The following is a 22,423-nucleotide window of genomic DNA, read 5'->3' on the forward strand; positions in this document are numbered from 1 at the left end:
GAGGGAATCGTAGGAAAACAGAGACTCAACATAAGGTCTAATGCCATACAAAACCTTTTCTCATTCAGAAATAGGGAGGAAATAATCCAAAAAGTATGAGCAGAAAATTTTTCGGAGGTGAAGACTAACACAAACTAAAATGGCTTATTTAAGCAAAATGAACAAAACCTACTTGTAATTCAGTGCATGCTTATGAAATTTCAGAAGACCAATAAGAAAATCCTCAGTTTCTAGAAAAACCCTTCCTGTTGCTTTACAAAGGAATAAGAATCAGGTTTCATAAGTAAAACCTGGCACATCAACTAAGAGAAATATATGGTTGCTAATTGGAGCAGCACTGTCTAAGAATCATAATGTAAGAAATAAATGTAAGCCACATGTATAATGAAAACTTTTTTTTTCTTTTTATGACTGCACCTGTGGCATATGGAAGTTCCTGAGCTAGGGGTTCAACTGGAGCTGCAGCTGCAGCTGCAGCTGCAGCTGCAAGCCTATGCCACAGCCACAGAAGTACCAGATCCCAGACACATCTGTGATCTATGAACAGCTTGTGGAAACACTGGATCCTTAACCCATAGAGCGAGACCAGGGATTGAACCTGCATCCTAATGGGTTTTATGTTGGGTTCTTAACATACTGAGCCACAATGGGAACTCCTAAAAATTTTCTAACAGTCACGTTTCAAAAAATAAAAAGAAACAGGTAAAATTAATTTAAAATTTATTTTAATTAGCTTAATATACCCAAATTAGCATTATTTCACCATGTAATCAATATAAAACGAGATATTTTACATTATTTTTATATTAATTTTGTAATATCTGGTATGTACTTAACATTTATGGCACACTTCAATTCAAAGAAACCACATTTCAAGTTATTAGGATGACATCTAAAAGAAATCAAATGTTAACTTAAAAACTTTTATTTATTTATTTATTTATTTATTTAGTCTTTTTGCCTTTTCTAGGGCCGCTCTCTTGGCACATGGAGGTTCCCAGGCTAGGGGTTGAATTGGAGCTGTAGCCACCGGCCTACACCAGAGCCACAGCAACACAGGATCCGAGCCGCGTCTGCGACCTACACCACAGCTCACGGCAATGCCGGATCCTCAACCCACTGAGCAAGGCCAGGGATCAACCCCACAACCTCATGGTTCCTAGTCGGATTCATTAACCACTGAGCCATGACAGGAGCTCCTAAAAACTTTTTAAAGTGACTGCTTCTGTGACATTACTGGGAGGGTGAAGAAGTTGGACCAAGTTTGTGTTTTTCACTGAAAGCTTTTTACTACAGTTTGTACAGTATTTTAACATGTGCATTTGCCAAAAAAAAGGAGGGGCATGTAAGGACAGCCTGGCATGTATTGAGAATTTCTGTCATTTATAAGCAAAGAGTAGGCTGAGAGATTCATAATTTCATATTGGAAAAAATGATTATTTCATCTTGTTATATTTAGATTTCTTTACCTGTCAAATGAAGCAAATGGTTGGATTAGATCAGTTCTTAACATAGTTGGGGGTGGAGTATAGGAAATGCAGATGGATGAAATCATGCTATCTTTACTCACTGTTCCTCATGAGACTCTAATAGGCCTAAATTATTGGGGGGAGGGAGAAGAAGAAAACACAACATGTGTAGTTTGAAAATGTAATTGATGACTCCCCTTCCAATTGTCCACTCTCATTCTTCGGGTCCCAGCTTAGGAACATTGGATGTTATGCTCTTTCCGCCTGGGGGCTTTCTATGAATCTCAGACTTTTCAAAGAACTTTCACAGAGTGATCTAAACACAATCTCCCCCTTTTCACTAATGAAAAAGCTGACACTCAGAAGGATTAAATGATTGTTTCTGTTAAGTCTAACAATCTTCTTTGATTGTGGCAGTGGCCTATCTTGAATCCACAACAAAATTAATGTAAATATGCAGAAATACTGTAAGAACAGTCTCAGTTTAAGCTTCAGAGTGAACATTTAAAAGGAGGCTTGGAGTTCTCGTCATGGCACGGTAGTTAACGAATCTGACTAGGAACCATGAGGTTGTGGGTTTGATCCCTGGCCTCGCTCAGTGGGTTAAGGATCCAGCATTGCCGTGAGCTGTGGTGTGGGTCACAGACATGGCTCGGATCCCGCGTTGCTGTGGCCCTGGTGTAGGCCGGTGGCTACAGCTCCGATTAGACCCCTAGCCTGGAATCTCCATGTGCCGCAGGAGCAGCCCTAGAAATGGAAAAAAAAATAAAAATAAAAATAAAAATAGAAATAAAAGGAGGCTTGTTTTAGAAGACAGCAACTCATTCTGTTAAAAGACAAAAGTGAAAGTGAATCAATATATTATTTTAATATCTATAAATTAGAGCTTAGGTAAATAGAAACTCTATAAATTTTACTAAAGAAGTCACAGCTATCTCTCAAAAATTTAGAGATTCACTTTTTTCAGCTTAATGTTATAATTTATCCTAAAATTTTATTAAAATATTATACTCTCAGCTAATATAAGCCAGCAAAAAAAAAGTACAGCTCAAGTTTATTGGATATGAGAGAGAAGTTTTTTTTGTTTGTTTTTCAGGGTCGAACCCACAACATATGGAGGTTCCCAGGCTAGGGGTCAAATCTGAACTAAAGCTGCTGGCCTATGCCACAACCACAACAACAACAACACAGGATCAGAACCATGTCTGCGACCTACACCACAGCTCAGCAATGCCAGATCCTTAGCCCATTGAGCAGGCCAGGAACTGAACTCACAACCTCATAGTTACTAGTCAGATTCGTTTGCACTGTGCCACAACAGGAACTCTGAGAGATAAGTTTTTTAAAAATCAAACTGCTGAAAACCAAAGGCAAAGAAAAAAAATCTTTGAAGCAATCAGTTTAAAATGCTGAAAGAAAAGAACTTAAACCCAGAATTTTTTATTTAGTGAAAATATTCTTCAACAATGAAGGTAAAATAAAAATGTTTCCAGATGAAGGAAAACAGAGAGAATTCACCAGCAGGACAAGTCTAATAGATGTTCTACTCTTCAAGGGGGAAGAAAATGATATCAGAGAGAAATATGAAACTTAAGGAATAAGAAAGAGCAACAGAAATGGTTAATATCTAGCTATATACAACAGACTCTTTTCTCCTCTTAAGTCCTTTACAGACAGTTGAAATAAAAACTTAAGGCAATGTCTGGCAGAGTATTCAATATATGCAGATGTAATACATGAGACTATACTATAAACTGGGGAGAAACCTCCTTAGTGGTAAGACATAAAGAGTCCACTCGGAGAGGACAAGATGGCGGAGGAGTAGGGGGACATGCTCGCCCTCTCCCACAAACACAACAAAAAAAAGCACATCTACAGAATGAAAGACTCGCATAGAACAGCAACCAATCGCTGGCAGAGGAACCTAAACTCCAATAACGGCAAGAAGTTCGTGACATTACTGGGCAGAACGGGAGAAAAGAGGAGAGTGAGAGAAGGTGAATCCGAGCGGGACAGGCGCTCCTGAAAGGGAACTGCGGAGGAGAAAGGGATCCTGCACCCTGGAAAGTCACCTACACGGGGGAAAGATCAAACGAACCGGAGGAATCTCCAGATGCAGAGAAGAGTGTAGCAGTAAGTTGGAATACGGAAAAGCCTATCAAGAACCGAACGGACCATCTGAACTATGGGCACAGTCACCAAAAATTGAGACGCCTGGGTGGGGGCTGGGCACCGAGACCTCGGCTCCAGAGGTTAGTCCCCGGGAAAGGGACGGGGGACACCTGGATGGGGGTTGGGCACCGAGACCTCGGCTCCAGAGGTTAGTCCGAGAGAACGGGCTGGGGGGGCGGGGCGGAGCAGAAACTGCTTGGGAGGTCTAGAAACCATTTGACGGGGCAGAGACTGTCTGGGAGACTAGAAAACAAAGCTGTTGCAGAGAAAGGGAGTGATACTCTAGGGGCGAGGAAGTGGAAAGCCGCATCAGAGGGAACCTGGGAGAAGAGCCTGGTCTGTGCCCGTGCTGGGGAGGGGAGAGAAGAAGGGGTGGGTCCCCATAGAATACCCCCCACGCCACAGCAAGCTTACAGGCCCGCTAGCTAGCTGAAAGCTGTGCTTCCCAGTGCATCCCCTCCCCCCACCCCCACCACCCCCTACGCTCTCGCCAGACCTGGGGCTGCCTGTCATCCGGGAGGGCAGGCCTCAACAATTGCCTGAAGCCTACCACTGCAGGGGCTGTCCCTGCACAGGCCTGCTTGCCCTTTGGAGGGGCTACACTTCCGCAGAGCAGCACCAAACACCACCAGCCCCCGAGAAAAGGCCTGCAGCCCAGAAAAGCTAGAACAAGCCTAGCCAGGCTGTGAATAGATCTGCCTAATTCTCGGACAGTTTTTCTGAGTCAGGCTGCCCCGGGGAGGAGCCTCTTGGGTTTCCAACAGCCCTGCTACCCGCCCAAGCCCCCAGGGGGTGCCCCACTCCTACAGAATAGCTGTTCAGCACCACCAGCCCCCTGGAGGACCCCCTGCAGCCCAGAAAAGCTGCAACAAGCTTGGCCAGACTGTGAAAAGATCCGCCTACATTCACAGGCCGTCCTTCTGAGTTGGGCTGCCCTAGGGAAGAGCCTCTTAGGTTCTCAGTGACCCAGATAGCTGCTCCAGCCCCCAGGGGGTGCTGCACTCCTGAGGAACAGCTGCCCAACACCGCCAACTCCCTGCAAGAACCCCAGAGCCTAAAAACACCAGAGCAAGCTCTGCATGACCAAGTGAAATCTGCTGCCATCGTTGCTGCCATCGTGGTGTGGACCTCCTAGTCCTGTCTGCCCTCAGGAAGTCCTCCTTTGCTTCAAAGAAACACTGTTAGCTTCATCAACACTCCAGAAAAGCCACACTGCCTCAAAAAAGACTGACCAACAATGCCAGCCCTCAGGAGATATTCCACGGCAGTGACAAGGTAAACACTGCCCGATAACAGAAAGTACAACTCCCTCAGGAGAAAGAAAACAACAAGCAAGATGAAGAAGCTGAGAAACCACCCCCAGTCAAACCAACAGGAGAACTCACCTAAAACAGTCAACAATGAAACAGATCTCTGCAGTCTGACAGACCTGGAGTTCAAAAGAGAAATAGTGAAAATACTGAAGGAATTAAGAGAAGGTATGAATAGTAATGCAGATACCCTCAGAAGGGAACTAGAAAATATAAGGAGGAGCCAAGAAAAACTAGAAGATTCATTTGCAGAGATGCAAACTGAACTAAGGGCAGTAAAAACCAGAATGAATAATGCAGAAGAACGAATCAGTGATATGGAAGATAGAATAATGGAAATCACTCAATCCGGTCAACAGACAGAAAACCGAATCAAAAAACAGGAAAGCAATATAAGAGACCTATGGGATAATATAAAGCGGGCCAATCTACGCATAATAGGAATTCCAGAAGGAGTAGAAAAAGATAAGGGGATGGAAAATATATTTGAAGAAATTATCGCTGGAAACTTCCCAAATCTAAAGGATACTGGGTTCAAGATACATGAAGCACAGAGGGCCCTAAACAAACTGAACCCAAATAGACCCACACCAAGACACATCATAATAAAAATAGCAAAAGTTAGTGATAAAGAGAGGATCCTAAAGACAGCAAGAGAAAAACAGAATGTTATCTACAAGGGAACCCCATAAGAATATCAGCTGATTTCTCTACAGAAACACTACAGGCCAGGAGGGAATGGCAAGAGATATTTAAAGTGCTATAAGGAAAAAATATGCAACCTAGAATACTCTACCCAGCAAGAATATCATTTAAAATAGAAGTGGAAATAAAAATTTTTTCCCAACAAACAAAAACTTAAAGAATACAGCAACACAAAACCCAGGTTAAAGGAAATATTGAAAGGGTTTCTCTAAACCAAAAAGAAAGGAAGGAAAGGGAAGAAAAAAGAAAAGAAAAAAAAAAAGAAGAAGAGGAAGAACTAGGACTGAGGAAACCACAATCAGAGAGCAGTCACTCAAATAAGCCAGCATACAGATTTAATCATGAACATGCTTCAAACAAAATAAAATTAAAAAGAAAAAAATAAAAAGAGTCATCAAAACCATAAAATGTGGGCAAGGGATGTTAGGAAGTAAATAACCCTTTTTGTTTGTTTGTTTGTATATTTCTCATCTTAATTTTAATATAGTAATGAAGTGTTTGAACTTACAGGACCATCAGGCTAAAACACACAATTATGGGAAGGGGTTAGCATACTTAAAAAACAGGGCAACCACAAGCCAAAACCAAAGATTACATTCGCAAAAAATGAAAAAAAAAACAAAACAAAACACTCAAGCAGATAATAACAGGAGACCATCCAACCAAAAAAAAAAAAAAAAAGGAAGAATGGAGAACCATAGAATCAACTGGAACACGAGGTTCAAATGGCAATAAATAATCATCTATCAATTATCACCTTAAATGTCAATGGACTGAATGCCCCAATCAAAAGACACAGAGTGGCTGAGTGGATAAAAAGGCAAAAACCTTCAATATGCTGCCTACAAGAAACTCACCTTAGGACAAAAGATACATATAGATTGGAAGTGAAAGGGTGGGGAAAAATATTTCACGCCAATAGACATGACAGAAAAGCAGGAGTCGCAACGCTCATATCAGACAAAATAGACTTTAAAACAAAAGACATAAAGAAAGACAAAGAAGGACACTACTTAATGATTAAGGGATCCATCCAAGGAGAGGATGTTACTATCGTCAACATATATGCCCCAAATACAGGAGCACCCAGATACATACAACAAATATTAACAGACATAAAGGGAGATATTGATGAGAATACAATCATAGTAGGAGACCTAAATACCCCCCTCACATCAATGGACAGATCCTCTAGACAGAAAACCAATAAAGCAACAGAGATCCTAAAGGAAACAATAGAAAAGTTAGACTGAATTGATATCTTCAGGACACTACATCCAAAAAAAGCAGAATACACATTCTTCTCAAATGCTCATGGAACATTCTCAAGAATCGACCACATGTTGGGACACAAAGCGAATCTCAATAAATTTAGGAGCATAGAAATTATCTCAAGTATCTTCTCTGACCACAATGCCATGAAATTAGAAACCAACCATGGGAAAAGGAAAGAGAAAAAACCTACTCCATGGAGACTAAACAACATGCTACTAAAAAAAACCAATGGGTCAATGAGGAAATCAAGAAGGAAATTAAAAACTACCTTGAAACAAATGATAATGAAGACACAACCTCTCAAAACCTATGGGATGTGGCGAAAGCAGTGCTCAGAGGGAAATTTATAGCAATACAGGCCTTTCTCAAAAAAGAAGAAAGATCCCAAATTGACAACTTAACCCTCCACCTAAATGAATTAGAAAAAGAAGAACAAAAAAGTCCTAAAGTCAGCAGAAGGAAGGAAATTATAAAGATCAAAGAAGAAATCAATAAAATAGAGACTCAAAAAACAATAGAGAAAATTAATAAAACCAAGAGCTGGTTCTTTGAAAAGGTCAACAAAATTGACAAACCCCTGGCCAGACTCACTAAAAAGAGGAGAGAAAGAACCCAAACCACCAAAATTAGAAATGAAAAAGGAGAAATCACAACAGATACAGCAGAAATACAAAAAACCATAACAGAATATTATGAACAACTATATGGCAACAAGTTTGACAATCTGGAAGAAATGGACACTTTTCTAGAATCTCACAGCCTGCCAAAACGGAATCAAGTAGAAACAGACCAACTGAACAGACCGATCACTAGAAATGAAATTGAAGAGGTCATAAAAACACTCCCTACAAATAAAAGTCCAGGACCAGATGGCTTCACAGGTGAATTCTATCAAACATATAAAGAGGAATTGGTGCCCATCCTCCTTAAACTCTTTCCAAAGGTTGAAGAAGAAGGAATACTCCCAAAGACATTCTATGAGGCCACCATCACCCTCATTCCAAAACCAGACAGAGATACCACCAAAAAAGAAAACTATCGGCCAATATCATTGATGAATATAGATGCAAAAAGTCTCAACAAAATCTTAGCCAACCGAATCCAACAACATACCAAAAAAATTATACACCATGACCAAGTTGGGTTCATCCCAGGTTCACAAGGATGGTTCAACATACGCAAATCAATCAGCATCATACACCACATTAACAAAAAAAAGTCAAAAATCATATGATCATCTCAATAGACGCAGAAAAAGCATTTGACAAAGTTCAACATCCATTCATGATCAAGACCCTCGCCAAAGTGGGTATAGAGGGAACATTCCTGAATATAATCAAAGCCATTTATGATAAACCCACAGCAAATATAGTACTCAATGGGGAAAAACTGAAAGCCTTCTCACTCCAATCTGGAACAAGACAGGGATGCCCACTCTCACCACTGCTCTTCAACATCGTTTTGGAAGTCCTAGCCACAGCAATTAGACAAACAAAAGAAATAAAAGGCATCCATATAGGAAGAGAAGAGATCAAACTGTCACTGTATGCAGATGACATGATACTATACCTAGAAAACCCTAAGGACTCAACCCCAAAACTCCTTGAACTGATTAATAAATTCAGCAAAGTAGCAGGATATAAGATAAACATTCAGAAGTCAGTTGCATTTCTGTATACCAGCAATGAAATATTAGAAAAGGAATACAAAAATACGATACCTTTTAAAATTGCACCTCACAAAATCAAATACCTCGGAATACACCTGACCAAGGAGGTAAAGGACCTATATGCCGAGAACTAGAAAACTTTAATCAAAGAAATCAAAGAAGATGTAAAGAAATGGAAAGATATTCCATGTTCCTGGATTGGGAAAATCAATATTGTAAAAATGGCCATACTACCCAAAGCAATCTACAGATTCAATGCAATCCCTATCCAATTACCCATGACATTTTTCACAGAACTAGAACAAACAATCCCAACATTTATATGGAACAACAAAAGACCCAGAATCGCCAAAGCAATCCTGAGAAACAAAAACCAAGCAGGAGGCATCACTCTCCCACACTTCAAGAAATACTACAAAGCCACAGTCATCAAAACAGTGTGGTACTGGTATCAAAACAGACAGACAGACCAATGGAGCAGACTAGAGAACCCAGAAATCAACCCTGACACCTATGGTCAATTAATCTTTGACAAGGGAGGCAAGAACATCAAATGGGAAAAAGAAAGTCTATTCAGCAAGCATTGCTGGGAAACCTGGACAGCTGCATGCAAAGCAATGAAACTAGAACACACCCTCACACCATGCACAAAAATAAACTCCAAATGGCTGAAAGACTTAAATATACGACAGGACACCATCAAACTCCTAGAAGAAAACATAGGCAAAACACTCTCGGACATCAACATCACGAATATTTTCTCAGGTCAGTCTCCCAAAGCAATAGAAATTAGAGCAAAAATAAACCTATGGGACCTCATCAAACTGAAAAGCTTTTGCACAGCAAAGGAAACCAAAAAGAAAACAAAAAGACAACTTACAGAATGGGAGAAAACAGTTTCAAATGATGCCACGGACAAGGGCTTAATCTCTAGAATATATAAACAACTTATACAACCCAACAGCAAAAAAGCCAATCAATCAATGGAAAAATGGGCAAAAGACCTGAATAGACATTTCTCCAAAGAAGATATACAGATGGCCAACAAACACATGAAAAAATGCTCAACATCGCTGATTATAAGAGAAATGCAAATCCAAACTACCATGAGATATCACCTCACACCAGTCAGAATGGCCATCATTAATAAATCCACAAACAACAAGTGCTGGAGGGGCTGTGGAGAAAAGGGAACCCTCCTGCACTGTTGGTGGGAATGTCAACTGGTACAGCCACTATGGAGAACAGTTTGGAGATACCTTAGAAGTCTATACATAGAACTTCCATATGACCCTGCAATCCCACTCTTGGGCATCTATCCGGACAAAACTCTACTTAAAAGAGACACGTGCACCCGCATGTTCATTGCAGCACTATTCACAACAGCCAGGACATGGAAACAACCCACATGTCCATCGACAGATGATTGGATTCGGAAGATGTGGTATATATACACAATGGAATACTACTCAGCCATAAAAAAGGATGACATCATGCCATTTGCAGCAACATGGATGGAACTAGAGAATCTCATCCTGAGTGAAATGAGCCAGAAAGACAAAGACAAATACCATATGATATCACTTATAACTGGAATCTAATATCCAGCACAAATGAACATCTCCTCAGAAAAGAAAATCATGGACTTGGAGAAGAGACTTGTGGCTGCCTGATGGGAGGGGGAGGGAGTGGGAGGGATCGGGAGCTTGGGCTTATCAGACACAACTTAGAAAAGATTTACGAGGAGATCCTGCTGAATAGCATTGAGAACTTTGTCTAGATACTTATGTCGCAACAGAAGAAAGGGTGGGGGAAAAATGTAATTGTAATGTATACATGTAAGGATAACCTGACCCCCTTGCTGTACAGTGGGAAAATAAAAAAAAAATAAAAATAAAAATAAAAGAGTCCACTTGAAGTTGTAAAATATAAATTCTCAGTAAACTGAAAAGTTAACTATGTATATTATAATTCCAACAGCAACCACTAAATTAAAGAGATAGTCAACCTCCCTACTAAAGTCAATTAAAATGAAGTATTTTTAAATCTTCAAATAATCTGAAAAGAAGGCAGGGAAAAGGTAAAAGAGGAACATAAAAAGGGAAAACAAACAATAATAAAGTGGGAGACCTAAATCCAAACACATCAATAATTACATTTGATATAAATCATCTAAACACATTAATTAAAAGGAGAAAATTGTCATTTTGGATAAAAAAAGATCCAACTATATCTTGTCCATTTTACTTTTTTTGTCTTTTTAGGGCCGCACCCGTGTCATATGGAGGTTCCCAGGCTAGGGGTCTAATGGAAGCCGTAGCTGCCTGCCTAGGCAACAACCATAGCAATGCCAGATCCGAACCGGGTCTGTGACCTACACCACAGCTCACTCACGGCAATGCCAGATCCTTAATCCACTGAGAGAGGCCAGGGATCGAACCTGCATCATCCTCATGGATACTAGTCGGATTCATTTCTTCTTTTTTTTTTTTTTTTTTGGTCTTTTTGGTCTTTTTGCCATTTCTTGGGCCGCTCCCGCAGCATATGGAGGTTCCCAGGCTAGGGGTCCAATAGGAGATGTAGCCACCAGCCTACACCAGAGCCACAGCAATGCTGGATCCGAGCCGCATCTGCAACCTACACCACAGCTCACAGCAACGCCAGATCCTTAACCCACTGAGCAAGGGCAGGGACCGAACCCACAACCTCATGGTTCCTAGTCAAATTCGTTAACCACTGCACCATGATGGGAACTCCCGGATTCATTTCTGCTGCACCACGACAGGAACTCCTTACTATTTTTTTTTTTTTAATTTTTAAGCTTTTTATGGCTACTTTTATTAGATACTCAAAGAGCACTTCAACAACCCCCTCAAATACATCTAATGACACTTACAGATGGATATGACTAAAATAAATACTGTTGTCCCTCATTCCCTCATTTACGAATAAGTAAAGAAACCCCAAATGGATGAACACTACGTGACTGAGTGTACTCCTGAATTACAAAAGCTACTCTCTATACCAGCTGAGCTGTCGGAGTGGGTTCCTGGTGAACAAGATAGTACTGTTGAGCTAGTTTTTGAGCCTTGTGCACAAGTACTCTGTAATCTGGGTCCATGCCTCTATACATCAAGCCTACATGCTTAGTGATTGGTTCCACTTTGTGGACATTTCACTCATCACACAGAATGGATTTCTGCTGCTTCTTAGTTGTTAAGACTACACCATTTGCAGCTTTAATTCCCACTGAAGTGAATCCTCCAGCTGCAACAGGCAAAGCATATTCAATCTGGACAAGTTTACCAGATGGGCTGAATGTAACTAGCAAAGAGCTATAACCACACTCCACCATCTTTACCCACACATCTGCACACATGCCCACTGCAAACCATTTCTAAGAAATCCTTATTTTATTTTATTTTTCATTTCATTTTATTTCATTTGCTTTCAGGGCTACACCCACAGTATATATGGAAGTTCCCAGGCTAGGGGTCCAATAGGAGCTGCAGCTGCTGGCCTACACCACAGCCACAGCAATAAAGAATCTGAGCCATGTCCGTGAACTACACCACAGCTCACAGCAGTGCCAGATCCCTGACCCACCGAGCAAGGCCAGGGATTGAACCCTCATCCTCATGGATACTAGTCAGATTCATTTCTGCTGTACCACGAGAACTTCCATGAAACCCACTTTAAATACAGTGGTACAGGTAGGTTAAAAGTAATATGATGGGAAAAGATATATCATGAAAAGTGAATTAAAAGGACAGGAGTTCTCTTGTGGCACAGCAGGTTAAGGATTGGCATTATCTCTGCAGCAGCTTGGGTCACTGCTGAGGCATGGGTTCAATGCCTAGCCCAGAAACTTCCACATGCTGCAGGTACAGCCAAAATGAAAAGTAAAGAAAAAGAAAGACTTCATAAATATCAGACCATGTGGACGTGAGAAAAAAAGTATTAGCAAGAGTAAAGAAACAACAACAACAACAACAGCAGCAATAACAACAACAACAAAAGACCAAAAAAAAAAAAAAAAAAAAAAAAAAGGAGTTCCCGTCGTGGCGCAGTGGTTAACGAATCCGACTAGGAACCATGAGGTTGCGGTTCGGTCCCTGCCCTTGCTCAGTGGGTTAACGATCCGGCGTTGCCATGAGCTGTGGTGTAGGTTGCAGACGCGGCTCGGATCCTGCGTTGCTGTGGCTCTGGCGTAGGCCGGTGGCTACAGCTCCAATTCAACCCCTAGCCTGGGAACCTCCATATGCCGCAGGAGCGGCCCAAGAAATAACAACAACAACAACAGCAATAACAACAACAACAAAAGACAAAAAAAAAAAAAAAAAGAGTAAAGAGAGTCAAAGAGTTCCCTGGTGGCATTGTGGCTAAAGATTCAGAGTTGTCACTGCTATGGCTTGAGTTCCATCCCTGGCTTGGGAACTTCTGCATGCCATGCGTGTGGCCAAAAAAAAAAAGTAAAGAAGGTCAATTAAACACTGATAAGGGGAGTTCCCGTCGTGGCGCAGTGGTTAACGAATCCGACTAGGAACCATGAGGTTGCGGGTTCGGTCCCTGCCCTTGCTCAGTGGGTTAACGATCCGGTGTTGCCGTGAGCTGTGGTGTAGGTTGCAGACGCGGCTCGGATCCCGCGTTGCTGTGGCTCTGGCGTAGGCTGGCAGCTACAGTTCCGGTTAGACCCCTGGCCTGGGAACCTCCATATGCCATGGGAGCGGCCCAAGAAATGGCAAAAAGACAAAAAAATAAAAAAATAAACACTGATAAGAGGGTCAATTCACCAAGAAGACAGAATAATTCTAAACATGTACTCATGCTTGGTTTGATTCAATAATTTCAAAATACTTGAAGCAAAAACTCAGTTTGATTCAATAATTTCAAAATGCTTGAAGCAAAAACAAAACTTGGTTTGATTCAATAATTTCAAAATGTTTGAAACAAAAACAAATCCACAAATAAAGTCAGAGATCAAACTCCTTCTCTCAATAACTAACAGAGAAAGTAGACAGATAATCAGTAAGGATATGGAAGACAGAAAGATCAGTGATTGCCTGGGACTTGGGGGATAGGAAGGAGTGAAAAGGCAGGATTACAAATGAGTATGAAGTAATATTACGTTCATTATATTGATTGTGCTGGTAGGTTCACCAGTATATACATGTGATTAGTATGTCAAAACTCATCAAACACTTTAAATATGTGCTGTTTATTCTTTGTTAATTATACCTCAATAAAGTGGTTAAAAGAAATAGTACAAACCACCAAGGAGAAACTGATATGCTTGAAAATATTGGCAAATTTTTTACATTAACAATTATCATAAACAAAATAAAAAGATGGGCCACAGACCAGGAAAAGATATTTGCTAAATACACGACAGATTTCAATAGAGAATACATATAATACTTCTACTAATCAAAAAGAAATCAAATAGAAAATGAGTAGAGAAGATAAATAGGCAACTCATAGATATGGCAATGTAAATAGCCAATAAACATTCAGAGATGATAAGCCTTATTACTTGCTAGTGAAATGCAAAATGAAACCACAAAGATATCATTCATTCTCATTAGATTACTAAAAATTTAAGTCTGACAATATCATGTCTTGGCAGGAATGCAGAGGAGGAAACTCATACATTCTTAGAGAAAATGTAAATTATTTTATCTACTTTGGAAATCAATTTGGCAATGTTTAGCAAATTTGAAGAGGACTGTATCCTATGGGCCAGAGAGTCCAACTTCCAGGTATATATGTTGAAAATAACTTTTTGCATATATGTACCAGGAGACATATGGAAAAATGTTCACTGCAGTATGCTTTGTAATAGTAAAAAAACACTGGCATATTAGATTTTTGTTCTCAAATACTCACTTCCTCCTTCTTGACTTCCCTGGAAAATCCCTTAACTTTGGGCTTAGTTGTGATTTGCTTTGGACAATGGGATATTAGCAATTACAACATGCCTAGATCCTTAAAACTGTCTTCTGAGGTTGGCTTGCTTTCTTGCACCTCTGCCAATACCATGAAAAGAATATACCCCAGAGAGGCCTTTGGTCTAAAAAGGATGAGAAATATATGGAATAAACTAACAAATCTGACAAAACCATCAAGCAGATAAGACTCAGCCTAAATTAACCATCTCCCAGCCTATCAATAGAGCAAAGCCAGTTATGATTAGCCAGCTGTGAGCTAGTAAATGCTTGTGTTTTATGTCACTGAAATTTAATATGGTTGGTTGTTACACAGCAATAGCTGACTGATAAAATTGGAAATGTTAATCTACATAAACATAGATAAATTAAATACTGGCATGTTTAAATAAATTTATATAATTTTTGATATACACAACTACATAGCAGTCCAAATAAGAGAACAATGGCTACCTTTATCAACAAACACACACATACAAATATAAACATAATATTAAACATATATATTTTTTCTTTTTGGTTGTGCCCATGGCATGAAGAAGTTCCTAGGGATGGAACCCACACTACAGTACTGACCCCAAGCCACAGAAGTGACAACACCAGATCCTTAACCTGCTGTGCCACAACGGAACTTGAATATTTAACACTGGCCTCTGCAGTCTCTGGAGAGTATTTCAGCAGGCCTCCATATGTATATTAAACCAGAAGCCTACCCCTCAGGCCAAAGGTTCATGGTAAGCAAATGGGCCACTTTCACAAAAAGACTGGAGGTGTGTTTCAGTCTGCTGTCTCTGCACTATATCCTGGTGGTGGTAACCAGTTAACAACTATTTCTCTGTCACAGTCCTATGGAACCTGTGAACATAAATTCTGCTGCCCACCAGAGGCAGACAATCAAGGGATGTCCTTTGGGCAGCTGCTGCAAAAACCAGGTCACTAGACACATGCACAAGCTCCTTTCAAGGAAATACTAGAGACTGGGAGCAAAGCAGAGGGAGAGTGCAAAGATGGAGCCTGCCATTTCCTGTCTTGGGAGAAGATTTCAGAAGGCCCTTAAATGTGTATAAAACTAGAGGTCTACTCCTCAGGCTAACTCTGTAAGATAAGCAAATAGACCTCTTTCACAGAAAGACTGGGCACTTTTCATTCAGCGGCCTTTGCACTGAGCCATGTGGGTAGCCAAGGATAAGCCCTCTAATAACTGCTCCTCAGTTCACTATGGCCTTGTAGGCTGCGTACGTGCAAGCCCCACTGGCTTTCAATGCTGGTGTTCTGGGGCTCATCTCTTGGGTGTAGGTCTCAAAAGCTGAGGTGTCAGATGTGAAGTTCAAACTCCTTGCTCCTCAGGTAGAAGCTCAGGTCTGTGCGTTCCCTCTTGACCACTGGTTATCGTGGCAGCGGTAATTTATGGTGAGATCATGTCGCAGCCTCTCCTATCCATTTCAGTGTGGGCTTTTTCTCATGTCTTGATGTGTAGGAGTTGCATGTCTCGTTTTTGGGTTTCTTTCAAAGGAAATTATTCTGTATTTAGTTACAGATATGGTGTGTCCGTGGGAGGAGGTGACTTCAGGATCCTCCTACATCACCACATTGAACCAGAACTCACTGCATATAACCGAGTGTAAAAGGATGTGTCTCAAACTAAAAGTGCTCTAGGTAAGACTATCACTAAGGGCATGAAGGGTCCTCCTAGGGAGAATATGGAATCCAGGAACAAGTCAGTCACGGTATGATCTGTGTTTCCCTTTTCACACCCTTTTCATCTTCCATGTATACAAAATCAGACTAAGATGAATAGGGCCAGCCAGTGGAAAGGAAATAGAGATCTTCTGCTCTGACCAACCTCAAGTTTTTCTATATAGTATTTTAAAAACTCTCCATGCTGCTGCTTCTCCAAGTCATTGGCTAGCTATGCAAGACTGGTTACTACAAGCAGCAGGACCCAGAGCTTGAAGCAACTGCCTTATCCACTATACCCAGAGATAGTGAAGATACTAAGACTGCACAAAAAGGGAGAGGAGACATACTCAAGTAATAGACAATAAATTTTTTTCCTTTTACTGTCCTTCCTACTTACCTATGGCTACCCTAAATTTTCTTGGTATTCACTACTATATTCTTAATCATCTTTTTACTGAAATTCATCAGCACTCCACTATTTTAAATACTGCTTAATTTTAGGACTCTGTATGCTTTGTGATTATTTTTGAACTGTTCTAAAACTAAAACTTACAAGTTTAGATCTGTTAGGTATCCTGGGATACAGTATGTGCAAAAGACATGACAAAACAAGGCTAAAATATGAGCTACTGGCTAGAATCCAGCCATCTGATCATAGAAATTCAAATGACAAAAAAACAGCCTCACCCTTTTTTTTATTTCAACTCACATCGGAATAATATATATTTTACTTCTGCTACATCAACATTTGTGGAAATTTGTGTTAATGAGCAAACAAAAATGAAGCCAAATTTTCTATTGAATCTCATTTTAATATAATTTACAATTTCCCCTCATGATTATTATTTTAAAAGAAAAGTAATCATTCATTAATCTGGCTTCTAATGAAAGCCAGAAATGTCCTTGGCATATTAGACATTTAGTAACTATTTTGTCCACATAACATGTCTTTTCATAATTAAATAGCAGAATTACAAAGTCATATGCCAAAATGTGTAAGCAATTAGAATATGTGATGATTTCCAAAGGAAAAAAAATTTCCTTAAATGACCAGATAATCTTTAGTGACCTGCCAAAAATGTTGCTTCATTTTCACTGTCACACTGGAAGCAAAGTACATTTTCATTTAAAGTTACTGATACAAACTAGATTTAATCTGGGTATTAGGAATAATTTGACAGGTACAAAATATTTCACTACCATAAAAACCAGGAATATATCTTGCAATCTTTTTTTCTTCTGTCTTACACACAGCCTTCAATTTCTCCTTCCACATGTCACAAAACAAGGTGCTAAAACTAATTCAAAAGGCTCAAAATCTAAAATTCAGTGCAATTAAAATTCAGTGCAATTAATGGAAATATTTACATTCTTTCTGATTATAAAAGACAATATACTTTATAAAGGCAAAAAATTGTCAGTTTTATTAATTACTGCATGCCCTGTACATAGAATAGTGTCTAACTCACAACAGAGCTAATCAATCAATACTTGCTGCATGAATGACTATGAAGTCTATTAGAAAATAAAGGAACATACAAAGAAGAATAAACTAATTCCTTATAATTTCAACATTTTGGTACATTATCTTTTGGTTGCTTTCTATATATTTTCTACATGGGTGAAAGACAAAGTATAGAAGAACATATTAATTAAAACCATGGAGATACATCAGTAAAATCCAAAATGTGGGAAAATCTATAATATAAATGACTTACATTCTTTCACAAATAAATGTTGTATAGTTGGACTTTCCTACTGGTGCAGGAGGATCAGAAAAAGTTAATCAGGAAAGGAGGGAAAGCCAATTCAAGGGTGAGGTGATTACTGCTGTAGACAGACAGCTAGCGCTTAGCCCATCTGAGAAACTATGCAGTTTTTGTCTTCAGAATTGACCATCTAAGTCAGTGGAGAAGAGTATTTGTGCATCAAGTCCCAACAAAAGGTCCTTTGTAACCCTATTTGTGTTCATGTGCTAAAATGGCTGAGTGGGCTCCCGCAGGGGTCCCATGCTACAGCAGCAGAGATGCTCTATAGCCAGAACAAGAAATCTTTTTTTTTTTGTCTTTTTGTCTTTTTAGGGCCACACCAGCAGCATATGGAGATTCCCAGGCTAGGGTCGAATCAGAGCTGTAGCCACCGGCCTACACCATAGCCACAGCAACACTGGATCTGAGCAGTATCCGAGGCCCACACTACAGCTCACAGCAATGCCAGATCCTTAACCCACTGAGTGAAGCCAGGGATCAAACCTGCAGCCTCATGGATCCTAGTCGGATTCATTAACCACTGAGCCAGATGGGAACTCCTGAAACAAGAAATCTTAGAGCAGCTGAGGGTTGTTCCTGTCAGGCTATATCTCCATACTAACTGCTATAGCAACAATCTGAGCAAAAGGTAAAAGGTGGGCTGAGAGATATGAAACAAGGCCCAAAATTTGCCTTGCATAAATGGTAAGAAAAAAATGACAAGAAAAAAAGAGAAAAACTCCTAGATAAAGAAAGACTTAACAGATATCTAACCTAGTGTTGACCACCTCTGGAGATTGATTTGAAGAAATCAACTGTAAACAGTATTTTTAGATAGGAAAATTAGAACAATGCCTAGATATTTGCTATTAAAATTATTGTAATATTTAAAATTTTTTGGTATTACTGGTACTTACCTTTTTTCATTTTTAAAAATTTTATTGAAGTAAAGTTGATTTATGAGGTTGTGACAATGTCTTTATTTTAAACTGGGATAATTTATTTATTATAGTTGATTTACAGTGTTTTGTCAATTTCTGCTACACAGCAAGGTTGTGACAATTTCTGCTGTACAACAAAGTGATTCAGTTTGTTGTACATATAGACACATCCATTTTCTTTCAGACTCTTTTCCTACATAGACCATCAAAGAATACTTGGTAGAGTTCTCTGAGCTATACAGCAGGTTCCCACTGGCAACTATTTATCTTTCAGAGACACACAGCGGTGGCTTTAAAACTGCTTTAGGGCAAGTACTTCTATGGTATTACTTATATGTGAAATCTAAAGGAGCCAAACTTGTGAAAACAGAAAAAATGGTGGCTACCACAGAAGGACAAGATTGATGGTATGTAAAGCTTCAGACTTGTAATGAGTAGTATTAATAAGCCATAGAGATCTAATGCATAGTATAATGGATATAGTCAATGTAAAACTATAATGATGTAACATGATAAATACTGCTGCATCTGCAATCATTACAATATTTAAGTGTATCAAAGTAACACACTATACACCTTAAACTCACACAAAGTTACATGTTAAATTTATTCAATAAAAAATTAACAACAAATACCATCACTATTTATTGCCAAATACACTCAGTCCACCTTAATACAATGAGAGTTTATTTGGGGAAAAAAAAAAAAAAAAACTGCTTTAGGAAGTTCTCTGGTGGCTCAGCAGGTTAAGGATCTGGCATTGTCACTGCTGTGGCTTGGGTTGCTTCTATGGCATGGGTTCAATCCCTGGCCCAGGAACTTGAACATGTTGTGGGCATGGTCAAAAAGAAAAAAAAAAACAAACTTTTAAATTGGCTTCAAAACAACCTGGAGTGAGGAGAAGAAATAAGGTTATAGATGAAATAAGACTGGCCATGTTTATAGTTGTTGAATCTAAGTGATAGGTACATATGGGTTGATTATATTACTCTAATTTCCATAAGAAAAAAAATTTAATATACAACAAATTTCCTGCACCTTTGAGGGTTTTATTTGTTGTAGAGATATATGAATGTTAATGAACATGGGCAAAACATTATAACCTCCCTCGTTCAAAGATGTTATAATTGTTTTTGGTTTCCCAAGCTCACGCTGTTATTTCACATGTCTGTATTTTTGACCAGACAATTTACTCCCTCTGAGTGATGCCTTTTCCCTCTCATATATATGAACTATTACTCACTTTTCAAAACCCATCTCAAATGCTACCTCCTTTAGGATGTCTTCCTTATACTCTCTAAAGAAATAGTTTCTTTTTCATATCCTATTACTATACCATATATGCTTGATTCTTGCTAACAGTAATAGTTACATTCTCTAAAGTTACCACGAACAGTGAACTATGAATATTGACCTCTTGGTCCCAGGGGATATATATAGGGTTAGGCTCATGTGATCCTCTAGTCACATACAACTTTTTTTCAAACCAATCAATACATAACCTTACTTTATGGATTTTGTTCATTTGTTTGTTTTTTAGACAGCTTATTCATGTGGAAGTTCCTGGGTCAGGATCAAACCTGTCCCACAGTAGTGACTATGCCAAATCCTTAACCTGCTGAGCCACCAGAGAACTCCCATATTTATTTGATATATGTATGTCTATATATATATTTGATTCATTCTTTCTCTACATAAATATCCTTGATTCATTAAGATTGAACTCATGGCCAAGAGCACTATAACTCAAGCCTGAAGAAAGCTTATTTCACATACAGATTTTCTCCTCAAGGAACATTACAGCCTTCTTATGCTTAAGAACACTAGACAGTACTTCAATATTACATGGGGTGAGGGGAAGAGGCACAGTGATCATCAAGATAAAGCACAAAAATTCGAAAAACATGGCACTAAACAGACAAAGCAGAGGATACTCATATGAAAGCTGAAGCAAAAAGGCAGAGCATTACTTTGACTTCAGCTGGGAACATGCACAGGAGTGACTCAAGTTTTTTGCTGCACTGCACGTAGCCAGAGATAACTGCAAAAGCATCATAAGTATTGGAATTATCGTCGTGGCTCAGCTAAAACAAATCTAACTAGTGTCCATGAGGATGCAGGTTCAATCCATGGCCTTGCTCAGTGGGTTAAGGATCCAGTGTTGCCTTGAGCTGTGGTGTAGGTTGCAGATGTGGCTTGGATCTGGTGTTGCTGTGACTGTGGGTTAGGCCAGTGGCTACAGCTCCGATTCGACCCCTAGCCTGGGAACCTCCATATGCTGAGGGTATGGCCCTAAAAAGGCCAAAAAAAAAAAAAAAAAAAAAGCAAGCATCATAAGTATTGATTATGGGGTTACAAGTAAGTTTTAGTGAGCATGCAAATTTGCAAATACAAAATTTGCAAATAATAACTGACTATTCTTTTTCCTCTTTTTAAATTGAAAAATTCAAATAACATAAAATAACCATTTTAAAGTGTCCAGTTCGGCGGCATTTAGTACACTCATAGTGTTGCGTAACTACTACCTTTATCTATTTCAAAACATGTTCATCACTCAAAAAAAAAAGCTATCTTGTACCCATTAGGCAGTCAGTCCTTATTCCCCCAGCCCAGCTGATTGCAATAGACAACTGCTTTCTATCTCTATGGATTTACCTGTATCAGATATTCACACAAATGAAATCATATGATGTGATATGTGGCCTTTTGTGACTGGTTTGTCTCATTTAGCATAATGTTTTCTAGATTCATCCTCATTTGAATAATATTCTACTCTATGCATACTTCACAATTTGTTTATCCATTCATCTGTTAAAGGACATTTAAGATGTTTCTACTTTGGAGGTATGGTGAATGGTGCTGCTTTGAACATTCATGTACAAGGACTTGTTTGAGTGTGTTTTACAATACTTTTGTTTTCATACTAGTAGTGAAATTTTTGGGTCATGTGGTAATTTTTTGTTCACCTTACATTTCTGGGAAATGGTCAAATTGCTTTTGCACAATTTTACATTCTCACCAGCAACATATGAGAGTTCCTGGCATGCAGAAGTTCTGAGCGCAGGGATCAAACCCAAGCCACAGCTGCAACCCTAGCCACAGCAGTAACAATGCCGGATTCTTAACCCACTGGGCCACCGCGGAACTCTACTTGTTTGCTTTTAAATTAGAGCCAAGGAGTTCCCGCCATGGCTCAGTGGTTAACGAACCTCACTAGCACCCATAAGGACACAGGTTCGATCCCTGGCCTGCTCAGAGGGTTAAGGATCCGGCATTGCTGTGAGCTGTGGTGTAGGTATACCGTGGTTTTGATTTTCATTTCTCTCATGACTGATGACATTAAGTATCTTTTCATGTACTTATTAGCCATTTCTGTATCTTATTTGGAGAAATGTTTATTCAAGTCATTTGCCCATTTGTTAATGGGGTTGTCTGACTTCTTATTGAGTTGTAAGAGCTCTTTTTCATTTCTGGCAGTTTGTGTGTTACTAAGAATTTGTTGTTTCATT

General features: G+C 39.4%; 1 protein-coding gene and 1 pseudogene across 6 annotated transcripts in view; both read right to left on the minus strand.

Moving 5' to 3' along the window:
- Positions 1–22,423, minus strand: part of MICU1 (mitochondrial calcium uptake 1) — a 242,021-nt gene that overhangs the window by 147,121 nt on the left and 72,477 nt on the right.
- LOC146396878 (proteasome subunit alpha type-2-like) lies at positions 10,650–12,128 on the minus strand (annotated as a pseudogene).

Source organism: Sus scrofa, chromosome 14 (assembly GCF_054392235.1).
Source record: "Sus scrofa isolate SSC_HxYL_T2T_F1_AM1 chromosome 14, Sscrofa_HxYL_maternal_Yorkshire_Landrace_v2.0, whole genome shotgun sequence".
NCBI lineage: Eukaryota > Metazoa > Chordata > Mammalia > Artiodactyla > Suidae > Sus > Sus scrofa.